This window comes from Nannospalax galili, unplaced genomic scaffold (assembly GCF_000622305.1).
Source record: "Nannospalax galili isolate Female #2095 unplaced genomic scaffold, S.galili_v1.0 scaffold390, whole genome shotgun sequence".
NCBI lineage: Eukaryota > Metazoa > Chordata > Mammalia > Rodentia > Spalacidae > Nannospalax > Nannospalax galili.
In genome coordinates, this window is record NW_008330777.1 from 2,194,408 (window position 1) to 2,220,519 (window position 26,112).

Consider the following 26,112-nt stretch of genomic DNA (forward strand, 5'->3'; position numbering starts at 1 on the left):
ACTATTGATACATCCAACAGAGGTTTAATAACCAGAATATATAATGAACTCAAAAAACAGAGAACCAAGACAAGAAGCAACCCAAAAGATGGGCTAAGGAGCTGAACAGAGAGTTCTCAAAAGAAGTAAAGATGGCTATGAATCATCTTAAAAGATGTTCAACATCAGTAATAATTAGGGAAATGCAAAATAAAACCACTTAAAGATTTCACCTCACCCCAGTCAGACTGGCTAAGATCAAGAGAACAAATGATACTAAATGTTAGAGAAGATGTGAGGAAAGGGGAACACTCATTCACTGCTGGTGGGGCTGCAAACTTGTTCAACCCCTATGGAAAGCAGTGTGGAAAACTCTTAAAAAACTGCAAATAAACCTACAATTTGACCCAGTTATACCATTCCTTGGCATATACCCAAATAACTCATTCTATTGCAGAGACACTTGCCCATCCATGTTTATTGCTGCTCTTTTCACAATAGCTAAGAAATGGAAGCACCGTAAGCATCCCTCAATTGATGAGTGGATAGTGAAAATGTGGTTCATTTATATGATGGAGTTTTACTCAGCAGTAAGACAGATGAAATCATGAAATTTGTAGGTAAATGGATGGAACTAGAAATTGTTATACTAAGTGAAATAACACAGACTCAGAAAAAACATTGACATGTTCTCCCTTTTATGCAGATCCTAGAACCAAACCCTGATAAGTGAGTATATATCCAGACATAACTACAGGAAACAGGATAATGGAAAGGAAACAGGGAAGTAAAGGAAAAGAAAGAGCCTGAAAGAGAAGAACAGTAGGAAACAAGCCTTAACAAGGGAGATATGGATAAAAATTGGGTTAGTTTAAGGAGGGGGAATAAAGGGATAAAGGGGGATAAAGGGAAAGAAGGAGCTCAAGAGAGGTAGGACCATAGAAGGGTACTTTCAAGGGAAAAAGGGGGCAAATGGGGGCACCTTAAGAGGGAAAACCATGACGGAGGGGTGAGACAATGTGAAAGATAAATAATGTCTAGCTAGTTTTAAAAACCAGAGGGAACCATATTACTCCAACAACCTAATGATAAATTATACATAGCAGATCAAGAAATATATGTCTAGGTGTTGGGAGCTATTAATCCATTATGTACATAAGCTGTGGCAGGCTTGTTTACTGAGTTTGTGTTTTGCACACCAGTACCTAATCTGCCAAATCCCAAATCATGTGTTTATATGGTGGAGTTCACAACAAGTATCTGACTGCTCCTTGACCGTCAGAGACAGGTGGAAAAACAGCTGTTGAAGCTAATTGAGTTAAGCAAATGGTGGTTAGCTCTAATGTCCTACTGTATAAAAAGGCAGAGCTAAAATAAACCGGGGCTGCAGTCTCTACTGACAGTCCTCCCAAGTATCTTTTCTGTCTCTTGTTCCTCCTGACAAATTATACATAGCAGATCAAGAAATATATGTCTAGGTAAGGTTTATCTGAGAACAATTGGTCTTTGCCCAAGATTTAGCTACATGACACACAGTAATTAAAAGTACCAGACTGGAGGAACTAACTTTTTTTGGATATTTAACAGACATACCTTGAGGCCTATAATAATTTGATCATAAGGACATAAGGGACAGTTTTTGCTCCTTGCCCTCCTAGGTCAATTAGTTCCAGGGGAATATGAGCATCTCTCAAAATGTCCTGTAATTGTGGTGGGTCGCCTGTCCTCTTGATCAAGAAGGCCGAGGAGACTCCACCAGATGGACTTGAACCAGTGTCCAGTCTACAAAGAGGAGGGTAAACAAAGAGGAAACATTTCTCCTCCATGCTTCCAAGCGAAGCCAACCATGCTCAAGCAGGGCTTTGACTTCTGTTCACATAGGCGGAACTGGTAAAAGAAAGGAGCCGGGGGTCCTCCAAAGCGCATGTCACCCCTGAGAAACAGATCCTCAAATGACCTTAAGAGTAAAAATTAATTAGTTTATCTGGGCCAACTGTATGGCCTTCAACCCCCAAAAGGAAAGTATAACCAAAGATTAAAGGGGCCAATATAATTTTTTAAGAGTCCGTATGTATAGCTAAAGGCTACATAACAAGCAACAATGCCAGATAGGAGATACCTTCTTTTGAGTTGTTGGCCAGGGTGGCCTAAGGGACTCCCAGATAGTAACCCAGCATAGAACTGGGAAAATGAAGAGCAGACCCCAATCTTATCTAAATGAATATTGGCAACTGATTGCTTCTAGATGAGGAACAGCTGACCTTTCTAAAACAAAGACCTCTAGATAGGCTGACTAGATTCACCAGATGGACAAGTAGTGGGGAATGGCTAGGGGTGCTGACAACACAGCAGACACTAACAGGGATATAAGAGTATAAAGGCTCTAGTGGGGGGAGGGAGGCTATGGGTGGGTGCCATCTGGGAAGTGGGTGTATAGTTGAATAAGATGGTTTTGGGATGTTCCATGTGATACACACACACACACACACACACACACACAAAATTGAACAAATTAAAAAAAGTGTATTATATTTGAGTAGGAAGCATGGAAATTTACATCATGTTTATTAGTAGAGGTGATAAATATTACCATTGAAATGTACCCTATGACCTTACATACATACACAGGCACCAAGAATCCAAGTGCAACCAATTATGACCAGTAATAGATGCATACAGTTTAGAGATGCATGCTCCAACATCTCAGTGTTAGTAGCAAAAACAATGAGTCTTTCTGCAAGGAACGATATATTCTAGAATGAAATGGAGATCATTTTTAAATGTTACAATCTCATTCAATTTTATGTCTTACAGGGCTTATACTGAGTTCAATATTGTATAAGTATTAATTCAACTGTGAACCTAGAAACTTGTACCCACTTTTGCACCCACTTTTGCCCTGGAGCGTGTTACTGAATATGCAAAAGCTGTAATGAAATGCTTCTTCTAATCATGTAGTTACTAAAAATTAAAAAAAATAATGATCAAAAATAGACCTTGAGACAATTTTTATTTTTCTAGGAAGAATTATGTAATATCTACTACATAGAATTTACTAGAAATTAAATGTATATTTTAAGAGTCATACTGATCTATGTATATAACTATATGTGACACATACACATAACATACACAGACAGAGCTTGAATGTGAGCTGTAAACCTGGGTAGGTGATTGATATGCAAAATAAAATTGTGTTTTATATAAAAATGGAATTTTCAATTAGTACCTTTATTCTAACAATTTGGACTCTATTCCCTCCTATTCATAATGTGGCTAAATTCTGGCAGTTCAACTCACCCCCATGGAGGGAGTGCAGATGGCTTGTGTGTTGCATTAGGTGTGCAGGCATTCACTAAGTGACTCTTATCTTGTCTCATCAACACAGGTCTCTGGCAAAAAGCGTGTTTTATTTTCATCTACCTGGCAGCCATCTAGTTTTTGTTTGTTATTTATAATTGTAGGGAATCCTATTTTGTACAACCTACATTTCTCAAACCTTTTGTTTATCCTTAAAATGTTCTTTTCTATAAAATGACAAATAGAGTTTATTAATCCAGGATGAGTGACCCATGTGCTTCTCTTCCTACATGTGATCTGCATAGGAAGTGGCATGTGAGAAAAAGCAGAGCTGAGCAGGGAGTGAAGAGGGAGTTTACATGGGGAACACTATTCATTATTTCCAAAATGCTGTTTTAGTTCTTCTATGATAGTTCTATATCTCTAACATATGTAATATAAATCATAATATTTATTAAGATTGTATCTCCATAAGTGTGCCATGTATGCTATAATAGAAACTATGGAACTTTGATACTACTTTATTTGGAGCTGATAGGCATGAATGGTATGCACATTAATGACGAATATTTACAGTATTATGTCTGTTTTTCTAATTACCTTTAATACAGTTCTCTTTCGCATTTTGATTTTCTTCTTTTTCTGCAGTAACTGGGTGACTATTAATCTCTCTGAGCTAATGTTCTTGATCTTTAAATGGTAGAAACTATCAGCATACTCAACACAAAGAAAGAATTTTGAGTAAAATAAAAAAGCAATAATTCATAAGGTACATTAAATGCTAACATTAAATGTGTAACATTCAACATTCTAACTACTGTTAAAGTATGTTTTTAGAAATTCATAATTATATATGAAAGCTGCTATTTCCTTTTTAAGCCAATATTGATCCTGGTACATTCTAAAATATTTGTCAATTAATTGTGGAACTCTTTTAATCTGTATGTTTAATACTGCTACCTAATCAGCCATATAAAATGGATGTTACTAATAATTTTAGTTTATTAACTAAATATTTTATTCCATATCTATATACAATTATTTTAATGAGAGTTATTATTATTTTTACAATTTGCAATGCTAAGGATTGACATAAGGCCTCCCACATGCAAGGCAAGTACTCTACCATGGAGCCACACTCCTAGACCAAATTATGTTAGTGAATATTCACAGTGAAGTTTTGGTATAGCTGCATTGGAGATGAGCAACTAAAATGTAGAGTTATAAAATAACTTACCCAAATGTACTCAGAAGTTGTATCTTAAGACCTTGGCAGTGAAGTCAATGTTTTTAGGGAACAGAAAAGAGGTAAACAGGAAAGAATGTGATGGAGAAGGGGAGCTGAGCAGCATGTGTGCACTCATCTCTCTCTGCTTCATGATTGAAGTTGGGATGTGAGCAGCTGCTTCAAGCTCTAGCCACCTTGACTTTGCAATCAGAATAGACTGTGCCCTCAAACTGGGAGCCGGAGGAAACCCTTTCTCCCTTAAATTGCATTGATCTGAGTATTTTATCACAGCAGCAGAAAAAGTAACTAAGACCATATTCACTGTACAAATACACCTGAAACCTAATTTAATCAACCAGTTAAATACTTTCCTCATTCTGAAAATCTAACTTAGTGTTATTGTGTACATGTCCATATGACTCCTAAGGGCCCATCACACTTTTCAGAATTATATCAGTCCGTCAGAGTGTCCTAGGAGAAGGCTTTCATAATTTCATGCTTTTTTTGTCTGTTTGCAGGCATGTTTTAGCTGGCCTACTTGAAAAATTGCTAAAAAGCTTAGGGAATCCATAATTATTATCTGAGACTCCTATGTTTATATTTTCAGTTATAGCAAAGAGACTTTAAAAGTTGCCTTATAAAGGACTCTGAATACCCGATGATTAATATTTCACAAAACAAAGAATAAACTGAGAAGCAAAGGAATTCATTATCCGTACTAAAATAAAATAAATAATGTGCAAATATGGAAAAGGTCATTGTATTTGATACTTGTATTATGCATAGAGAAATGAGGTTTCTTTCGAAGTGTTTATTAAAATGATTTGCCATGAGACTGAGTTATGAAATCATTGCATCTAATTAAAATGCAGTCTCTGAGCCCTATAGTAGCACACCAGTGGGTTAAAACAACCTGATACACATAGTTGACTATCTGTGAACAACTTATGTTTGGAGAAGAAAAAAGAGAAGTAGATCTCTAAGCACATAAGGAATTTTGACATGTAATTACTGTGAGTCAGTTGACACCATAAAATGATGTATTTTCTTCTTTTTGACACAGAATCTATATAGCCTAGGCTGATTTCAGCTTTCAAATCATGATCCTCCTGACTGTTGAATGCTGGGATTACTTACTTGTGCCATTGCACAGGGCTGTTTTGATTTCTTCTATCTAGCCAAATAATATTTCATAAAACTTTATCAAGAGAGTGTCCATGTAAAAGCTTATGAAATGGAGCACTGAAATAGTATGTGATCTCCTAAACAGAATTTAGAGTCAGCACTCATAAATTCACATTTTGACTTTCTTCCTTTTTCTGCAGAAACTGGGTGAATATTAATCTCTTTGAATTACTGTTCTTGATCTATAAATGGTAGAATGCAATGCAAAGAGGGAATTTAAAATAAAATAAAAAGCAATAAATAATAATAGCATTAATAAAGGACATTAAATGCTATGGTTTTTGTTATTGTAAAGAATTCATAAAAGAAAGATACTCTCAATGATTAGACCTAAAAGCCAGTGGTTTCCATGATACATACACACTGCTATAGAGCCATTGTAGGATCTCTCACTGTTCCCATAAGTGCACTTTGACTGTAGGAGTTTGGGTTTGTTTTTGTTTTTGGAGGGGTTGGGGATTGTGGCCTTGGACATTTATAACACCATGTTGTAGGAGCCTATCCTCTCTGACCACAGTAGCCATGATTTTCATCAGAAAAGCTGTGTATACTTCAACAAAATCCTTGAAATCAGGCAGGTTGACTGTTAACATTTCCTCAAAGAAGGAAGGTTTGGAAGAGTTATTAGACCATCACTTAAGATTCCAGCTTCTTTGTCCTGTACCTCCCAACCTGCTGGATGTAATTGTACCTGAGGTGCACATGACCTTGTGGCCTCAGGAGGAGTTAAAGTACATAGATTATAGAAGATTAGCAGAAGGGGTCTCCATCTATGCAGCTATGCAGAAGTCATCAGCCATGCTGGAGTTAGACTTTTGCTATACAGCTGCTTTAGGTTTACTCATACTGTTCTGAGTAATCCTTTACTCATGATCTGTAAGGATACCCAATAAACTGAGTGGTTCCTTAAGGTGCACTCTGGTGGTATTGTACTTTGGTTTGTCATAGATGCCTTATCTGAGAGGAAAAACATTTATTTGCATCCCCCTGGGAAAGAGTTCACACAGCACATGGTTGAGCTATAATCCTAGTCTTAGTTTCAGTTCTTTTATTATTATTTTTTGCCTTTAACTTATTGTTATTATTATTTTTTTTACTTTATGTGTATGAATGTATTGCCTGCATCTATGTAAGTGCACCCATATCATGCAGTATTCATGCAGGTCAGAAGAGGGCATCAGATTTCCCTGGAACTGGAGTTATGGATGGTTGTTAGCTGCCATGTGGGTGCTGGGAACCTGGTTCCTCCACAAGAGCAGCCAGTGCCCTTAACTTCTGAGTTCTCTCTCCAGCCCCTCGATTCTTTATTTTTTTAAAAAAAGATTTATTTTATTGTTTTATTGTATGTCTGTATATGAGCATATGTGTGTATGTTTACATGTGTGTGGGGGGTGCCCATGAAGGGCAGAAGAAGGCATTAGATGCCCTGAAAATGCTTGGAATCAAACTCTCACCCTTTGGGAGAGTAGCAAGCATACTTAAGCTATGAACCATCTCTCTGAGCCTAGATTCAGTTATTTTTTTTCCATACATATTTAATTTTTGTGCATTTTGTACATATTAATCATATTTAGACCCACTTCCCTACCTGAAGCGCCCTATAGCTCACCCACAGGATTTCATGCATTCTGTCATATGTATTTGGAGCCTAGTTTTGAACTCAGATGTATCTCTGTGTGAATTCATTCCCTGGAGCCTTTTCAGCCTGTCTAGCATCACTCCCTTAAAAAAGATCAAATCTCTGTTACCCAACAGTGATTAACTGCCAATAGTTCCTCAGCTAAGTTTGGGGCCTCCTGCCCATTTTCCCAGTTCTATGTGGGCTTTTGTCTGAGTTTGCAAGTTTCAGTTCTTTATCTGATATTGTCTGTATCTTTTTATACTACTTTTTAATCATACAGATTTCCTAAGCATTTTGCCATTTACTTTTATGTATCTATGCAAGAAACCTGTGTGTTAAGAAAATCATTAGAATAATTTTCCCATTTCTGCTGATTATTTCCTTTGACTGAGCTAAGAGATTATAGCATTATTTAGTAAGCCTAAAATTGAGTTCCCTGCTTGTACACCTGTGACAAGCAATGGATAGTATTTATGACATTGAGGATAACAGCACCCAAGTAAGAATAAATTACATTGATGCTTTGACATGAATTAGAATATCATCTATATCAAATTATGATAAGATTTTGCTCTTCTCTTTTTTTCCCTTTTATAACTGTCGTATCTCAGTTCTACAAATTCAGGGTAAAAAGGAGCTTAAAGTAATTTCTAGGACAGTTATCTCTACATATGATTTATTTAGATATTTCAATAATTTATACAGTCAAAAAGATGTAGAGTGACTTTAATTATTGAAGTAATTTTCAATACTTTAATAAATTTCTATATGTGGTTCAGGCATGGTTTGATTATATAATTAAATATCTGAAGAAAATAAAGTCAGCAGTGTTGCCGTCTTTTTCACCTTGGGAATTTAGCTAACTGCTCTGACTCTTGGTGTTCTCTACCAAAAGACAGGAGGGATGATTCTCAGCACACAGATGTGTGGTGAAGATCAATGACGCTTATACATTTTGCAAGGAAGAATCTGCTCGAGGTTATATGCACATTTTTCCCTATTACTGAGTGCATTCATCACACTAGAACTGTCATTTTAATACATTTAAATGTGGCAAACTTTACTGCTCTTGAAATGTTTTGGTTGAAAGAAAGGCTTCTCACTCTGGTTCTTTGTGTTTCTCCTCTTCTGTACATCTTTTGAGTTCACCTTTGATTTTCTCTCTCCAATCCTATAATCTTAATGGTTGGTGTTTTCCTATAAAACATACTAACTTATCACCTCTCCATGCCTGTCTCATGAGTCATATTCTTCACTGTGGAAAATTCTAACAGCATTCACTTATACCAGAAGCAATACTCATTTAGTTTCTGTACCCAACTAACATAAGATTTGTTAGCCCCCCTCCCTCTTCCCCAAGAGTCCCCAGATTTCCTTGCAGTATTGGCACTTTCTCTTGTTTGCACTATTAAGTTAGCTTTCTATCACTCCAGTATCAGCTGAACCCAGTGCATCCTCTACTGTCATTGTTAAAGCTATTTTTGTAAAATATTTTTTGAACTTTGCTTTTCCTACAGCTTGTAATTTTTTCATGGCTTCCTGTTCTTTACAAAACTAAGTACAAACTCCACATGACTATTAGCTTATTTCATGCTGTTGTCCCCAGTGTACCTCATACCTGACACACGGGCCTGGTGGGATTTCCCAAAATAGAGACTGAACTCCACAATTCTTTATTCATCCTTTCCATGAAATATTTGCTCCTCTTTTCACCCCGGTGCCTAAGAAAATACTCTCATGTCGATAACTTCTTCTCTGAAGTCTTACTATGCCTGGACATGTCTGAAGCCTACAGTGCTGCCTGATTTTAGGGAGCCCAGGGCTATTGACTGTAAGATTATTTGGTAGTTAACTTCTCTCATCTTGCCTTCCTCATTAGGCTGAGCCTATTCTTTCTGTTTCTGTTTTCTTCTAAATTAACATTTCTTAAATATTACTGAAAAAGTGAGTTAAAGGTAACCCAGTTTAGCCTTTCTCTTCTTATGAAAATAATAAAAGAAGTAGGCAGGGAATCTTGAAAAATGAGAACGTAGCAAGGACTGGTGATAACAAGTTGCCATCTCCTTTGACAGAAAGAAACCTCTTGCCCTCTTTGTTTTTTTGCTTCAAAGAGATTCTTTTTGACTCATGTTGTCGATCCTCTGTTTCTGATTTTGTTTTTAAATAATATTTGTAGACATTACAGTAAAATAAATAAAAACTATAGTTTAATGAATCTTTCAGATTAGTAAATGACTTTCTTTTCTGTGGAACTATGAAAATCTAGTGATTTGAGAAGTGATACTTCTTGTGTTTGAGCAATAGGTCTATTATCTCTCTATCCTAAAGATTTTATTGATAGGTTTGTAGTTACTATCAACATCATGTAAAAATGTATTTTGAAATAAACGTATTTAAAAAATCTTTTATTTATACTAAATTATTTGCCTGACTTATCTACATTTAAGACTAAAATCAAAGTCTAAGTAATAAGATTTAAAAGCATCACACTGTTATCAGAGATCTTGATATACAATGGTGTGATCATATTCCTGGAGCCCACGATTCATCTTGACAGGGAACGGGTGTATCATATTGTCATGGCAACAGAATGTCTTCTTAGGTTTAAATTTGTTTGTGTTGCAGATCTATAACTTTAAAAGCTTATCTGATGCTTTTAGAGAAGGACTTGTGTTGCTTTGGAAGCTCGGGCTGTATGCTAAAAATGCATGGCTATTTTGCAAATGGTAATTTGAGTGTTTTTTGCTTTCATTCTTTTTTGTCTACAAAGTGAGCAGTTATCAGAATAAAATTGCTATGCTTCAGTGTTTTGTTTTGGCACTTGTGTGCCTTCAATATAGAACTGCGGAGGTAAAGATTGCTTTCCCATACTTCCTGTATGGAAACTCTAGGTTTATCTTCAGAATGTAAATACATACATAATTTCACCGAGGTAAAGAATGAAAAGCACTGAACAATTTTTGCAGCCTAAATATTCAGAACTTAATAAGCCTAATATGCTACCTCAGAAACCCAAAACCTTGCAGCACTTTTAAATCTTTCTGTGTGGCAAAGACATTTCTTTTTCTCAGAAATTCTCTGTAAACAGTGAAGAAAAACAATGATCAATGGTCCTGTTCATTGCCTAGCAGAACGTCCTTGACATCTCTCCCACTGCAGAACAAGGCTGACAGCTGGGTTCTCATTTGGAAACAGGGAAGACAGAGCCAGGGGAATGAGAACCATAGAGGCTGAGGAAAGGGGAAGAAAAAGGAGGATGGAGGGGGAAACGCAACACATGGAGAGAAAGAGCAGTTTGTTGTTGACTTTGCAGTTTTTAACCCCTTAATGATAAAGATGGGCAGAAAGTTCCCACAGTGACATGTTCTGTTTTATTTCAGTGAAGCGAATTGTTTTAGTGAGTCAGCTTTGCCTTTTAGGAGGCTTATAGATGAATGTCATGGAGTGACTGTGAAGTAAAGACTGTGTTCTCATGGTGTTGGTCCTGAGTTAAGAGGAATGACATCTGGAGATTTTAAAAGTAACTGAGTAGATAATGAGGAAATAAATTTTACTACCTGTGATTTTCTTCTCTGGCCAATTATTTCAGTGTAAACAGGCTTGGGTGATTGAAACACAAAGACAAGGTGTAAGACAACCGGTAGACTTTGAGCTCTATGATCTTTGTCTTGCTATGATTCCTGTTGATTTTGTTTTTGGACTTCTTCCAGAGTATGATGCAGATTACAAGAGTTAATTGTTTTTTTAAGTAATCTGTGTGTGGGGGGATAAGGGAATTTTCCAAGAAGCATATTAGTCTTCCTAGTCTGCTTCATTATTTATGATTTGATTTTGAAAATTTCAACTTTCTAATTATAATTAGTCTTTCTATGCTTCTGAAGGTTTTAGCTGTATACATTTAGGAAAACGAATAAGTTGATCTTTGTTGAAAGAACACAGAGAAGCAACCCTATGTTGGTTCATCAAAAATTAGTTCTTTACATCCATTAACGGGACATGAGCTAAACATTCCCTGAGGATGATACAGTGTGGGTACCACAGAAAGACAGACAAGATCATTTCAAGCTAGATGTTCTAGGACACAGTTTTATCAGGTTCTAGGAGCAGACCAGACATGTTTTCTTTTAGCTTGCTCAAGCATGAGAATATTTATGATTATTATGCTCTGTAGATACCTGTGGTCTGAGAGACTAAACACTTGCTCTGAGCAAGCAGTTTATCTTTAGAAAATCTTTCTTGGTAAAGAGAGGTTAATTTAATATCTATTGATACTGAATATCATGATATGAAGAATATTTCATTAAAATATTCAATGAACCAGGATTTTATTTAGGATGAACTAGGAAAATATACCTGTATTCTTCTCTACCCTTCCCTTTGAGTGACTGAACTTACATTAAGGTAAGACCAAGGTCAAATACATTTAAGGAGGAAAAACTACAATTTTAAAAGACTGTCTTTGTGAGGAACAGCCAGTTAGGTTGTAGATATTTTAATAGTAAACCCTCAATAGATACATCCACCTCATCTCCTTGAAGTAGAAAAGCATATTGACTAGCTTAGCATCCTGGGACTCATATTGTTTGGGACTCTACACCCTCCTCTCACAGCAATGCATCTAGGAACTTGGGACCCATCCTTCATCAGTCTGCTTGTAAACCTGCTTTAAACAAAGAAAATAAGTTTAGCCCCTTCAAGAACTCTTTGATAACACCACATTTCTACTAAATATTTTCCAGAACACATCCTGAAACCAAGGGAGATGGAATAACTTACTGTGATGTAGTTTTGGACTTAAGTGCAACAGGCAAATACATCCTTTGCATGAACTTTCAGGAAAATAAACCACTATACTTGCAAACCGATGCCTATCATAATTGGTCGTGCATATGATTAAAATCAGATGCGTTATGGGAAGAGACATGTGTAGTTAGCAAATCTTGCATAATCCAACCCTGTCCATCAAAATAGAGGTCCTCTTGCACTACAGCCTTTAGCAACTAAACTCTTCCTTCTCTTGAATGTCATAAAAAGAAGCCTCAAAAAATAATTGTGGCATTTGAGTATCCTCTCACTCACATGACCAGTTGACAAGATTGACATTGTACTGACCTTTACTATTGCTATGGTGGTTTGGATGAGAAATGTCCCCCATAGGTTCAACTATTTGAACACTTGCCCTCAGTTGGTGGAGCTCTTTGGGGAGGTCATGGAGTCTTTAGGAGGTATAGTCTTGCTGGAGGATATACGTCCCTGGGAGCAGGCTTTGAGAGTTCATGGCCTTGACCTATTTCCAACTTGATCGCCCTGCTTCCTGTTTGTGGTTGGAGGTATAATCTTTCAGGTTCTTGCTCCTCTTGCCTGCTCTCAGGCTTCCACCATTATGAATGCTCCCTCTAGAACCAAAAGCCAAAATAAACTCTTTCTTCCATAAGTAACTTTCTGTCATGTTATTCTGTCATAGTAACAGAAAAGTAACTAATGCAATTGCTTTCCTTTTCAATGAAGTTTCCTTGCAATTTTGCCGTCTCTATGTGCTTTTATTTCATTCTTGAATAAGTCACCAAGAATCTTAAAATGCTCAGTCCAGACACAAATCATGAGTAACCTCTCTGGAGCTTAATATTTCCACATTTGGAAAAACAGTCTGCAAATATTATTAGGTGAAGGATCCAAAGATGTCATTATTCTTTATTATCCAGATAGACTCTAAGTGGACTGTCTCTGAAAAAGACAAGGGAGATTTGGGACAAACAGAAAACATGAATGTGATGTGAACATGTTAGCAGAGATTGTAGTGATGACAAACAATTATGGGAGTGTCAACTGCCACTAGAAGCTGGAAGAAGCAAGGAACAAAGTGTCCCCTAGAGTCTTGGCACACACTGCCTGCAGTCTTGAGTTCAGATGTGTGTTCTCCATCACCGTGGGATGATGAATTATCTATTGTTTGTAACAGTGATCACAAGAAATGAATTCACAAGAGAGCAGGAGGACTTACATGAATACGTGTGGTTGCTGTTTCACCATACAATAAGCAGAGTCCCAGATAAGAAAGTAGCAGGTCATCAAGGACGCCATCACGGTGGCTTTGAATCATTCCTGTTTGCTTCTTGGCCCTTATCCATAACCTTGTTCCAAATATTAAAACTTCAGTCTTGATTTCTGCTTAACATTTACAAGCTCCATTCTTCTTCTCCATCTTTTGTTTGTTTCTTTTTACACTGATTGGAAATAAACTCAAGGCCCTGGTTCAGACTAGGGAGAGTTTCTACTATTTCCTATACCTGTTTTCCCTTCATCAGTGTCATAACTAATCCTACATTTCTTATAATGATGAAATGTATTTTATTCCTCATAAAGTACTGTTTGAATATTTGTATATCTTAGTGCCTCTGAGTTCTTAAAGAGTTTGCAATTCTTAGCCTCTTCTTAAATTCTAGGTTTTACTAGGAAGAGATCATAAAGGAATGGCAATCAAATAGAATTTTTAGATAAAGGCCAGCTACTGAACACACTATTTTGTTGCTTATGTTTCTAGTGATCTATGTATCCCATAGTAATTACTGATACCTTTATGATTAGAACCTGTTATCCTCCCAAACACCATGGGAGCCTGATTGACCTCTAATGAATTTGTTTCTTTCTAGAATTTCCTCAGGTCAAAAGTTATTAAGACAGATTTCCATCATGGAAAATAGGAGATTGTGACTTATTTTAATAGTAACAAATATAATTTCCAAAGCATCGTATGAAATACTTCACTTAGAAGAGATGAACTGCTTACTCATGTTTGTTTTACATGGGAGTGAGTGTGTATTTACCACTGTAATTTGAGTGTTGAGAGGATGGAAAAGACTATAAAGAATCATGACTTCATCCTTGCTATTGATACAGAAAAACACAGTGAATGGTTAGCTCTTAGCGGGTGGCAGTTGACAAACTGACTTTATGTTCTTTTATTCTGCATATAGAACATGGATCCTCTTGACTAGGAATGGAAATTTGAGAATATAAAGATGTTTAAAATATGTGATAATAATGAAAACATGTTTATATTATGGCTTCTTTGGTAGCATCAGGTACAGATCTTACCAATTACTGATACTGCTCTCATAGACCTGGTTATACCACTCCTTGGCATATACCCAAAGGACTCATCCTGTTATAGAGACACTTGTACAACCATGTTTGTTGCTGCTCTTTTCACAATAGCTAAGAGATGGAAGCAACCTAAGTGTCCCTCAACTGATGAGTGCTTAACAGAAATGTGGTGTATTTACACAATGGAGTTCTATTCAGCAGGAAAGAAAGATGAAATAATGAAATTTGCAGGTAAATGGATGGATCTAGAAACTGTTATAGTAACTGAAGTAACATAGACTCAGAAAAACAAATGACACATGTTCTCCCTCATATGTGGCTCCTAGCACCAAATCCTTTTAAATTCCGGGTCCTTTTAATAAGATGATGCTATCTATACAGCAGTCCCTTCTGCATGAAATAACTACCATCATCACAACTTCAGCTGAGCCTGATTGCTAAACATAGTTACAATTGGGCTTGTTGATCGTTGTTGTTCTGGTTTGTTTCTTCATTGCTGTGACAAAATATTCTGACCACTACCAACTTGGGGAGGAAAGGGTTTATTTAATTTACATATCCCGGGTCACAGTTCATCCGGGAGCCTAAGGTAGGAACTCAAGGCAGGAACCTGGAGGCAGGAGCTGGAGCACAGGCCATGGAAGAACACTTCTTATTGGCTTACTCCCCTGGCTCCTGCTCAGCCTGCTTTCTTATGCAACACAGGCCCACCTGCCCATGGGTGGCATCACCCACAGTGGACTGGGCCCTCCCACATCACTTATCAAGAAGATGCCCCTCAGACATGGCCACAGGCCAGTCCAAGAGAGGAAATCACCCACTGAGGCTCCCTCAACCCAGGTGTGTCAAGTTAACATTAAAGCTATTCAGCACAGTTGTACTCATTCACTAAAGGCATGCCAAGCAGGGTCACTGGACCCTCACCTGAGTATCTAGCCACTCTTCCCAGCCAACTAGTCCAGCCTTGGAAAAGAAAAATAAGGAGGAACCCAGTGGAGGGATGCTTTTGGAAGCCCTTGTCAAGAAATCCCAATGGACTCACATATGAACATTTGAAAATTTTCCTGTTCTGACTTTTTTCTAGTTCCCTGTCTAGAACTTGCAATGCTAATTACTCTTGCCTTTAATTGTCTTTCACATCTCCTATTCATGATTCAAGGACTTTCTTTTCCCCATAGAGACAAGAGTTATGCAATTTAAGAGTCTTTTAGATAGACCCACTGAAGGGGTGCGCCAATTGCCTCACCCTGCATCCCTGTTCAGCAAGGAAGAAGCCAGAGCAGTCTGTGTCCCTATTCTCTATTGGTAATTTGGGTAACCCCTTCAAAGGATGGTGTGATAAGAATAGGAAGTAGGAATTGGCTAGGTGATTTGGGTAAAAAGACCCCAAAGAAATGTAGCCAGTTTCCGAGCTAAAAGTCAAAATGTCCTTGGACCTGTTAGCAACACTCTGTTCCAAAGGCCAAAAATGTCAAAGTTCAAAAGTATTTGGGAGCTTGTAGCTATTCCTTAAAAGATTTTAGGGTTACCTCTTCAGATGGGGAATGTTGGAGGGGAGGTAGTGGGCATGGATTTGATCAAAACACCTTATATGCATGTATGAAATTCTCAATACAGTTTTTGTAAAAGTTAAAAAATACATACATAAATAAATAAATAAAAATTACTGTCTTCTCTAGTATTTCAAAAGTGTATTAGCAAGCCAAACTTTGTCTAATTGAAAAATGAATTGGCATGGCAATTTATGCTCATGATCCTTGAGATCAAGTAAGCAATATTTAAAAAGTAGTTTAATAGTTTCTTTGAGAATTGCATACAATGTATTTTGATCCAATTCAGACCCTGTACCCACCCCCATCTTATCCCTGAATTCACATCCTCTATTAATATAATTATTATCTTAAGGCCTATTAAGCCTAATTTGTGTCCACAGATGATCTTGGGTGTGGGTGCATCTCCTGGAGCTTGGTCAACCTACTCAATGTCAACAGTATTAAAAATTTATGTGTAAACATGTTTGTGCATGAATATATATGACATATACATGATTCATTTTCTATGTTATTATTGATGTGGTAATATTGTCCACCTCAAATAGTAGTGAAAATTGTGAGTCAATGCATAACAAGCAGAACAATGATTTTTAGATAGTTATAGCTCAGTTAACACACATGGTTGCTATTTCAGTTTATTAGACCTTAGAAATCCTCAACTGTACATTCTACCATATACTTAAGCAGGATCAATTAGAACATGTAATTTGATATGAGTTTAACATAATGCATCTTGCCGCACAAAGGTCTTGATGATAGTTTAGACAAGCCACAAATTCTGTAATAGGCATTAAGACAAAACGAGAAGGGATTTTTCATGGAATTACAATGTAACTGAAATTCTGATCAATAAAACAGACATCATTAAAGTCAACTAATAGTCTAAAAGAAAGCTGAATAAACAGAGGCATCCATTTTGTAAGAATTATACTAAGAAAGTAGTTTAAATATAAAGGTATTGAGAAGGGGAAGGCAGTCAAATCTTGTTTCAGGGGTTAATATTCTCAGGAAGACAGAAAACATGGAGAGCAAACCAGAAGAATGTCATCTTTTTATTGTTTATTTTTTTGAGACAAAGTCTCTCTGTAGCTCTAGCTGGCCTGTAACTCTCTATGTAGACCAGGCTGGCTTCTGTCACAGAGATCTGCCTGCTCCTGTTTCCAGAGTGCTGAGATTAAAGGTGTGCACCACCATGTCCAGATGGACTGTGTCACCTTTAAAATAATGTTTAGGAAGTGATTTATAAATAAAATCAGAGTTCTGAAAGTAGGTACTTATCTTTTTTATTTATTTTATGTGTATGAATGTATTATGTGTGTTTGTATGTGTGTGTGTGTGTGTGTGTATGTGTGTGTGTGTGTGTGTGTAAGTGTACCCATGTTGGGCATTGGATCCCCTGGAGCTGGAGTTATGGATGGTTGTTAGCCACCATGTGGGTGCTGGGAATCAAACCCTGGTCCTCTGCAAGAGCAGCCAGTGCTCTTAACCACTGAGCCATCTCTCTAGCCTTTCTTCTTAGCAACTACTTGCAAAGAAACTCTTAGGCAACACTCTCATAAAAGGATGGACATCAAAGCACAAAGGGAAATTCAAAGGAGATGTAGTGCCTATATTGCTATCATAATGGAACCATAGAAGAAATCCTCGGACCTTCAGATCTTCGTGCTTGTGCTAGATGTCAGTAAACAATATCTACTGATGTGTGATATACCTGGACCTATTCTCTAGCCTTGGGATGAATTTGGACAATGTCTGCAGACCAATGAAAATATTGTTTGGTCTTGATTGTCTTCATCTGTGCCTATATTACTTTGCCTAGTTTGGCTGTGCACCTGATCCTCATTTCCCACTGCTCTGGAAAATGTTGTTCAAAGCATTCTTATTTCAATCAATCAGCTCTCATCAGGGACTGGAGCACTTTGAAATCAATGCTGGATCACTGTGACATCTGAGAGGAATAATGTCATGATGGTGATGAAGTGTGTAGTGTCAAAGCAGAAGCAATGGGACAGAATGATGGAACTAGACCAGTGCTGGAGATCTAATCTGAACTCCTCACTTTCCAGATGAGAAATGTAGTCAATAAGATATGAAGTGACTAAAGCAAGGTGACAAATTCACAGTGGGAATACACCTCTATATTTCTGGTTTTGATTTGTATTGTCAACTCTGTGGGCCATTGTGATGTCCAGGGAAGACCACTGTGCTGTCCAGATGACTGCTGCTCCAGCCAGCATCCGCCCGAAGTCACATGAAATGCCCCAAGTGAGAAGAAAGCAGCTGTGCCCAGGCAACCTACAGACTAAGAGAAGTACAATTATTCATTTTACCCCCCTCAAGTTTTATGAATATTCGCAATATAGTGACAGATACCAGAAGCATCATTTTATTGACGAAATAGTTGAGGAACAAAGGCATTTAGTAACTTGTCAGAAGTCACAGAATAATTCATAGATCTCAGATTTTAAGTTCGATGATTTCATTTGTGTTTATTCTCTCACACACTATATTTTATTTATTCCTACTGTCAACATATCAGGCACTTTCTACATGGCTTTGATCAAGTCTTGTTTTGAATCTGACATTCAAATTATTATACTTATAATTTTTGTAGACATATATTTATGTGTGTGTGAGAGAAAAGTAAAGTTAAATGATTGGCCCTAAGTTATGACTATTAAATAGCAGAGGCATAAATTGAGCATGCACCATTTTTCTCTTTAAATTTGCATCGTTAACCATTTTACACTGTTCCTTCTTAAAACCTATAAGAATGCCAAGCACATCCTCGCTGTTTCAAGGTTATTTTCATAACTTCAGTATCTAACAGTGCAATCATATATGGAGGAAGCAGAAGTCCCTATAGCAGTGTTGGGAAATGATTAAACCATGCATGAAGAGAAGGCCAAATAGAGAATCCTCTCTCTTTCTCTCTCTCTTTCTCTCTTCTCTCTCTCTGTCTCCCTCCCTCCCTTTCTGTGTTTCTCCCCCTCTCTCTTCCTTCTTGCCTTCCTTCTCTTCTCTTTCTCCCTCCCACCCTCCTTTAGGGATACAAACTGTATCCCTCCTTTGCAGTATACAATTCAATGTTTTTCTTAGAGAAAAATATTTTACTGCAAAAAAAGATAAAATGTGTAAACACTGCGGCCTTCACGACTGTCTAATCTCAGGACCCTCATCACCCCCAAGGAAGCACTGTATGTTTTAGTCATCACTTCCCATTTCTCCATCATCTTCAACTCTCTGGTTCACATTGGGAAAAAACGAAGGAAACACTTTATTTGCCCCCTATTTTCCTTAAAAATAACAACAAACATTTAAGATTTGTTTCTGTGTAGGTGACTTGACCATACATACTGAATGTCATTAAGTCATATCTGTGTTTTCTACGGATAGCACAATTGCATGCTTATCCATATCCTGTGCCTGACTGATCTTGCTGCTGATAATAAAGCAGACGTTCATAATTCTCATTACAGCACAATGAGAGTATCTGTTAAAACTCTCCTGGAAAGAGTGTCTCTCCTGCCATGTATACAGGGACCATTTAAGCTATTTCTGTACTCCCCATGTAATGTGCATCAACAGTTATCCCAGACATAAAAGTTTCTTGTACCGTCATCTGTAAAGCTATGTTGGGAACTACAAAGGAGCTGAGTGGCTGTCACAGCCTTTGTTACAAATTAAGCTATAAGGACAACTGTTTGCCTTCCACCCCCAGAAAAAAATGTATATGCTGAAAGGCCATCATGACTTTTTGAAGATATGGCTTTGAAAGAGTGAGTAGAGGTTGAGGTTCTCAGAATTAGGCCCTAACTCAAAATGATTAGCGTTATGTTGTGGGTACACAGTGCCATGCTAGAATAGCACTAGATGGAAGTCATTTGCAAGCCAAGAAGAAAAACCTCAAGAGATACTAAAGCTGCCAACACCTGAACCATCGGACTTTCCACAACTGTGGAAACCATAAACAGGTTGATGAAGGGCCTTCTGTGGTATTCTGTGATGACAGCCAGAGTAAATAACAGACAACTACATGAGAGCCTATTAGGAGTACAGCAGTGATTCTCCAAAGACCCTGGGAGGTGCCACATCTCCCAATGTCTGTGAGTTATTAGGACCTCCTCAGGTTAGAAATATTCACCATACAGTCTCATCCTTTAGCCTGTAGACAGAGTTGAAATGTTCCTTGTCTTCACACCAAAAAGATCATAAGCTTTCCTCTCTGAGGCTCTATTATTTCATGTGAGTTAAAATGAAACTATTCTAAGGAATGTTAATTATTTGAAATATGTGTTTCATCATACACAGTTATATAATGTACATTCTAGAGTAAGTTTATGCTCAAGTATATTTCGTGTATAACTGTGAGAAATTACAGATAATCTAAGCACACTGAGACACTATTTCACAGTTTTTGTTGTTGTTGTTGTTGTTCTTGTTGTTTTGTGTGTTTTTGAGACAGGGTCTCCCTGTAGCCCCAGCTGTCCTAGAATTCACTATGTAGACCAGGCTGGCCTCGAACTCACAAAGATCTGCCTGTCTCTGCCTCCCAAGTGCTGGGATTAAAGGCATATGCCACCACGCCCAGCTCACAGTTTTATTTTTAATAACATCACCAAAACTTTGACAATATACATGAACTAAAAACTTAGAAAATAGTCACCACATAATGTGAATTAAGTATGTTATCTTTATACTAGAAATTTTATAGGATTTTGAAGCAAGTTCTCTCAACAGCCTTTGTAAGGATCTGTAATGCCCAGGCTTATATAATGAAAATAGAGGTCGTAAGGACATGGCGTGCAAAGGAACAAAACAAGAGACAAAAACATATCGCTGCAGCAGAGATTAGAGTGGAATTCTGATGAGCAGGTATTAGGGTTGGATCTTTTCATCTGTCAGTGTTTCAGCATTTAATGCATTATTTTTAGGAAAACAATGCAAATTACAAAAGAAAAATGACAAAAGATACTATTTTCCTAGAGATCAATAATTCTAGAGACTAACAGGATGGAAAATAACAGGCTTTGTATACCATTGCTAATGTTTGTCAGTGTTCAGAGGTGTGATGCATACTAACCATGTCTTTCCTCAAGTGTCGTGCAGTTAAGTTTTGCCAAAGTTGGCAATAACTTTTATGAAGTCCTAGTTCTGTTAAACAATTCTTGTGAAAAATATGAAGGTTAAAGATAATAGAGTGATATTATTGCAAATCCTATCTTGCAAGGAGATATCATAAAGCCAATTTTTATATGTGGAAGCAGGGTCTGAGCATATAAATGATTTGCTGAGGTCACCAAACAATAAAAATAAATAGTCTCCTAGGTATGTCCATCTGATTTTTAAAGCATGGTTGATTACCACTAAGACCTACCTGGAACATTTCTCTTTTTTCCACGGAAATTATAGTTACATGAATCAAAATCCATTAAAAAGTAATAGTAACAATGATACAGCCCCACAAACACCATGCCACAGTCAGGCATAAGATCCAGGATGTTCTTATGCCTCTTGAGTGTTAAGTCTTCAGAGACCACCCAAGTGTAAAATATACAAGTATCAAGATTGCTCCTTAATTCACTAAATTTGGGAGAGAAACAGACACACTGAAAGCTGTGAAAAGGGATAATGATCTCTGGAATGGTGACTTGTATGGCCAGTGTAAACCAGGTAGAAAAAAAATTGTCTCTCTGAATAATTTCACATGCTGAAAATGTAAAGATCCAAATGGAATTATGGCACATTTAAATAAACACAAATGGGTGCTGGAAACAAGGTTCAGTGGTTGAGAGTATTTACTGCAGAGAACCGTAGTTTGACTCCCAGTACCTATGTCAGGCAGCTCACAACTGCCTTAACTCCAGTTCCAGGAAATCCAACATCTTCTACACTCACATGTACAGCACCCCGCCCCCATTAACAAATAAAAATAAAATCCTAAAAGAAATAGATTCAAGGGTCTGGAGAGATGGCTCAGAGATTAACAGCACTATCTGCTCTCGCAGAGGACCCAGGTTCGATTTCCAGCACCCACATGATGGCTACTAGCCACCTGTAACTCCAGTTCCAGGGGAACCCAATGCCCTCTTCTGATTTCTGCATGCATTGCACAACACAGGTGTACTTATATACATGCAGGCAATATACTCATACACATTAAAAAATAATAAATAAAATATTTTTAAAAAGTAGATTCAAGTGATTGTAGACTTATAAACATCCATCCATCTTCTCCTAGAACCTGAATATTACTTTTTAGAAGTGGAGACCCAAAGATTTTCAAAACTTTTTTTTTTCACTCAGTATTCCTTTATAGCAATATACTCATTCCCAGAGGGCTGGGTTAAGGGAAAATACTATAGTCTTTTTCCCAAAGAATTAAACCAAGAATTTCAGGAACCATAGTTTTATATGAATACTAAAATAAACTATCACACATTTGCTGTACTCTAATCAAGGCTAGTGTTATATATTAGCATGTTTAGCGAAGAATGGTTACACCAGGAAATATGAAAGGAAAATATTGCTAATTTACATTTTTTTTTGTCTTTTTGAAGCAGGGTCTCCCTGTAGCCCCAGCTGTCTTGGAACTCACTATGTAGATCAGTCTGGCCTTGAGTTCACAGAGATCCGTCTGCCTCTGCCTCCCAAGTGCTGTGACTACAGGCATGCACCACCACGCCTGGCTCAATTTACATTTTTTATTCTACCTAATAGCAAATTCTTACCCATGATGTAGTAATTATTATTTGGACCCTGCAAATATGAGATGGTGAGAAGGTTAAATTGTCCACTCAGAGTTTATTTCTCCATTTTATTTACTAACATATCAATAATTTCTTCTTGATGGTAATATACTACTTCAAATACTTCCTCCTGAGGTTCTACTTAAGTTTTTTTTTACTATTTTTAAATTATGTGTGGATGTGTGGGTCTGTGCATAGAGTGTGGGTATATGCACACACATGCTGTTGCCTGTAGAAACCAGAGGTGTCAGATCCCTCTGGAGTTGGAATTAAACAAAGTTGTGATCCACCAGATGTGGGTGCTGGGAATCAAACTCAGGTTCTCTGCAAGAGCAGTATGTGCTTCTAACCACTGAGCCATCTCTCTGGAGGCCTGAGATCCTTTTTTAATTTGTGAAGCAATTTGATACAGTTCTGACCAATAAAGTATAAGAAGATGCTTATTGTGGTCTATGGGAAATAACATTGTTGTCCTTATTACAAGCATTAAACTAACATGTATCTTTTCTCCTTGTCTGGGTCCACGGCAGCCACCTATCAACCATAAGGATGGTAGACACACAGGAAAGATTTGAAAACAGAGAAGAATCTGGCATTGTGGAATGACTCTGCCAATCTTGACCTTATTCCCTTTTTAAAGTATAAATAGTGTGTGTTTCTGCTTCATATGAAGTCTGGTTTCCCAATTCAGCAGTATTAGGAGGTTAGATCTAGAAGGAGATGTTTGGGGTGTAGAGGCTGAATCGCAATGAGTAGATTGATGCCATCTCATAGGGGAATAAGTGAACTCTAGCTCTTGAAGGACTGGATTAGTCACTGTAGAAGTTAAACAAGGTTATGCCTCATATTCTATCTCATCTGCTGGTTCTTGATCGTCTTTCTTGCCATGTTATGGTGTCTATCATTTTATGATGAAGCAGGAGACACTTTCCAGATGTGGCTTTCTATTTCTCTTGTCCCAAAATTGTGAGTTGAACACAAACTTTATTTATAAACCACCTCAAATATTCTATTTGCAAGAGAAAATAAACAAGAAAAACTAGACTAAGACAAAGATTTATTCCTGGGAGAGAAAAGTACACTTCATTTGATAAGAAGTTTATTACATAGAGTCAAAGCTACCCCTTCCCAATGTTGATGTTCAACAAGTACATTTGTTAGTAATTATGTCTCTGAATCAAACTGAGCCACAACTCAGGTGACCAGTCAGTGAACTTTTTCCTATTTACTTAGACTTTTTAAAAATAAATTGGTCATCAATAAAATGAATCAAAATTCAGTTGTCATATTTATAAATATAAAATAATGTGGTCACATGAACATAGTAGAATTTAAAATGAGGGGCAATATAAATGAATAAAGTGTCAGTAGTAAAGTTGATTGCTTGTAGTAGCAAAAAATAATGAGGGAAAGAGTAAAGTATTTTTGTAGACCACGAAATAAATATTTGATTATTGTGATTCTGGGGTTTGTAAGTAATCATCCTTATCAATCTATTAAGTTGAAGATGCTCAAGTATCTCACGTAGAAATTAGAAAATAATCTTTCTAAAATGTTTCATTCAAACACTTTCTGGTTGTTTATGTGCATATGTAAAAATCATTACATTTTAAAGAAATAGTGAGAATTTGCACAAGATCCAGAAAAGAGTGACAGTAACATAATGATTAAAGGGCTGAAAAGTCAGTCTGCCTAGGAAAGGTTAAAAGAATGGTATTTAGTCTGTAGTGGAACAATGTGACCGTTTTCTTCAAATATATGTTCTCTTTTGGTGTGAGATTGTGATAGAGTGAAACAAAATGCCAGCAAGTTTTCAAACCAAAATCTTAATGATCTACTCAGTGTATATAGATGTTATAATGCTACTATGAGCCATGTCTGATCTAGATTGCCATCCTTCTCTTTTTAAAATATCAGACTTGGCACAGAATGAGGATAGATGTATGCCTTAGAGTTAGATCTAAACTGTGAGAGCAACTTTAATATTATTATCCAAATATGGTAGTATGGATTTAAAAAAAAAACTTTATTGAGAATTTCATACATAAGGTGTTTTGATCAAATCCACGCCCACTCCCTCCCTTCCAACACCTCCCACATCTCCCCACCACTTTTTTCTGACACCTTGGTGTACTCTTTCTTTCTTTGTTTCTTTTTTTTAATGGGGATTTTTGCTACTCTAACATTCCCCCCTCCGAAAAGGTAACCCTAAAATCTTTTAGGGATTAGAAATTTCACTTAATCATCAAGCCTGTCTCGCTGGTGAGGTAGACCTCGAAGAGATGTTGGGGACTATTTCTTTCACCAGAATCTAATGTCACCAAGGGTAGTGTGCTTACTTTTGTGGTTAAAACTGGGTCACCTCCTCTTACCCATGAAAGATGACAAAGTCACCCATGGAGACTTTCAGCTTCATTTGAAGTAAAAAGGAGGAATATACCACTAAGTTCATATTCCATTGTGAATTTAGCCATGCTACCACAGCTTGATGTGAAGAAGGCTTGGAAATGTCTCTATTGGTCAACAAAATGCTCAGTTCCAATCATTTTAATAAGGACAAGATATCAGGGGAAAAAAACTAGCAGTTCCCCATAGATGGGGCATATTAGCACAAATATTAGCAAATCACTATTTCCATTCTTAGGATTATCAGCAGAGCAGCGAACAATGCTACTGGCTTTATATAGGACTTGCTTCTGCTGTGGTTAAGTATGTTTGGGTTGTTTATTCACTTCTAACAGCCAGTCTTAACATCATTTATCCTCGGTATTTTTCTATCTACAGAAAAATAGAGAACTCCTATTATTTTTTAGGTTCTACCTGTGAATTTAAGAGTGAAATTGATCTTAGATCTCTATCTTCATTTCTTTACATCAAGACTTTTCACCCTAGGAAAACGTCCTTCAACCCTAGTAGGATTCAAATTGTGATTCTCTTTATCTTCTCATGAGGAAATCAATTGAATTCTATATTATTATGACATCAAGTGAAGCTTAAGCACAGAATTTTGTTGAATTCTATTGAAATCTCCATCATTGGATATTCTTCATCTACAGTCTTTATATTTATGTTAAATAAGTGTTTCCTACAGCATTCTATCGGATCCTGACATTATAAGCAATCCTTTGGCAAGGTCTCACATAATTAAATAATGTAGTCAGGCTCAGAATGAATTTAGTTTAATCTTACAGTTCAAATTCCATAAGCATTGTAACAAACAACTCTATAATACATGGCAAGACTATTAAAATAATCAGTCTAGAAGCCAGACTCTCAAAAGCCCTTCTAATGAAATTGTTTGTAATTTATTCATGAGTAAATATAATTTCAAACAGAGCAGATCACATGCTGTGTCATTCTGGAAGGCTGGCATTTTCTGAAGCTTGATATATA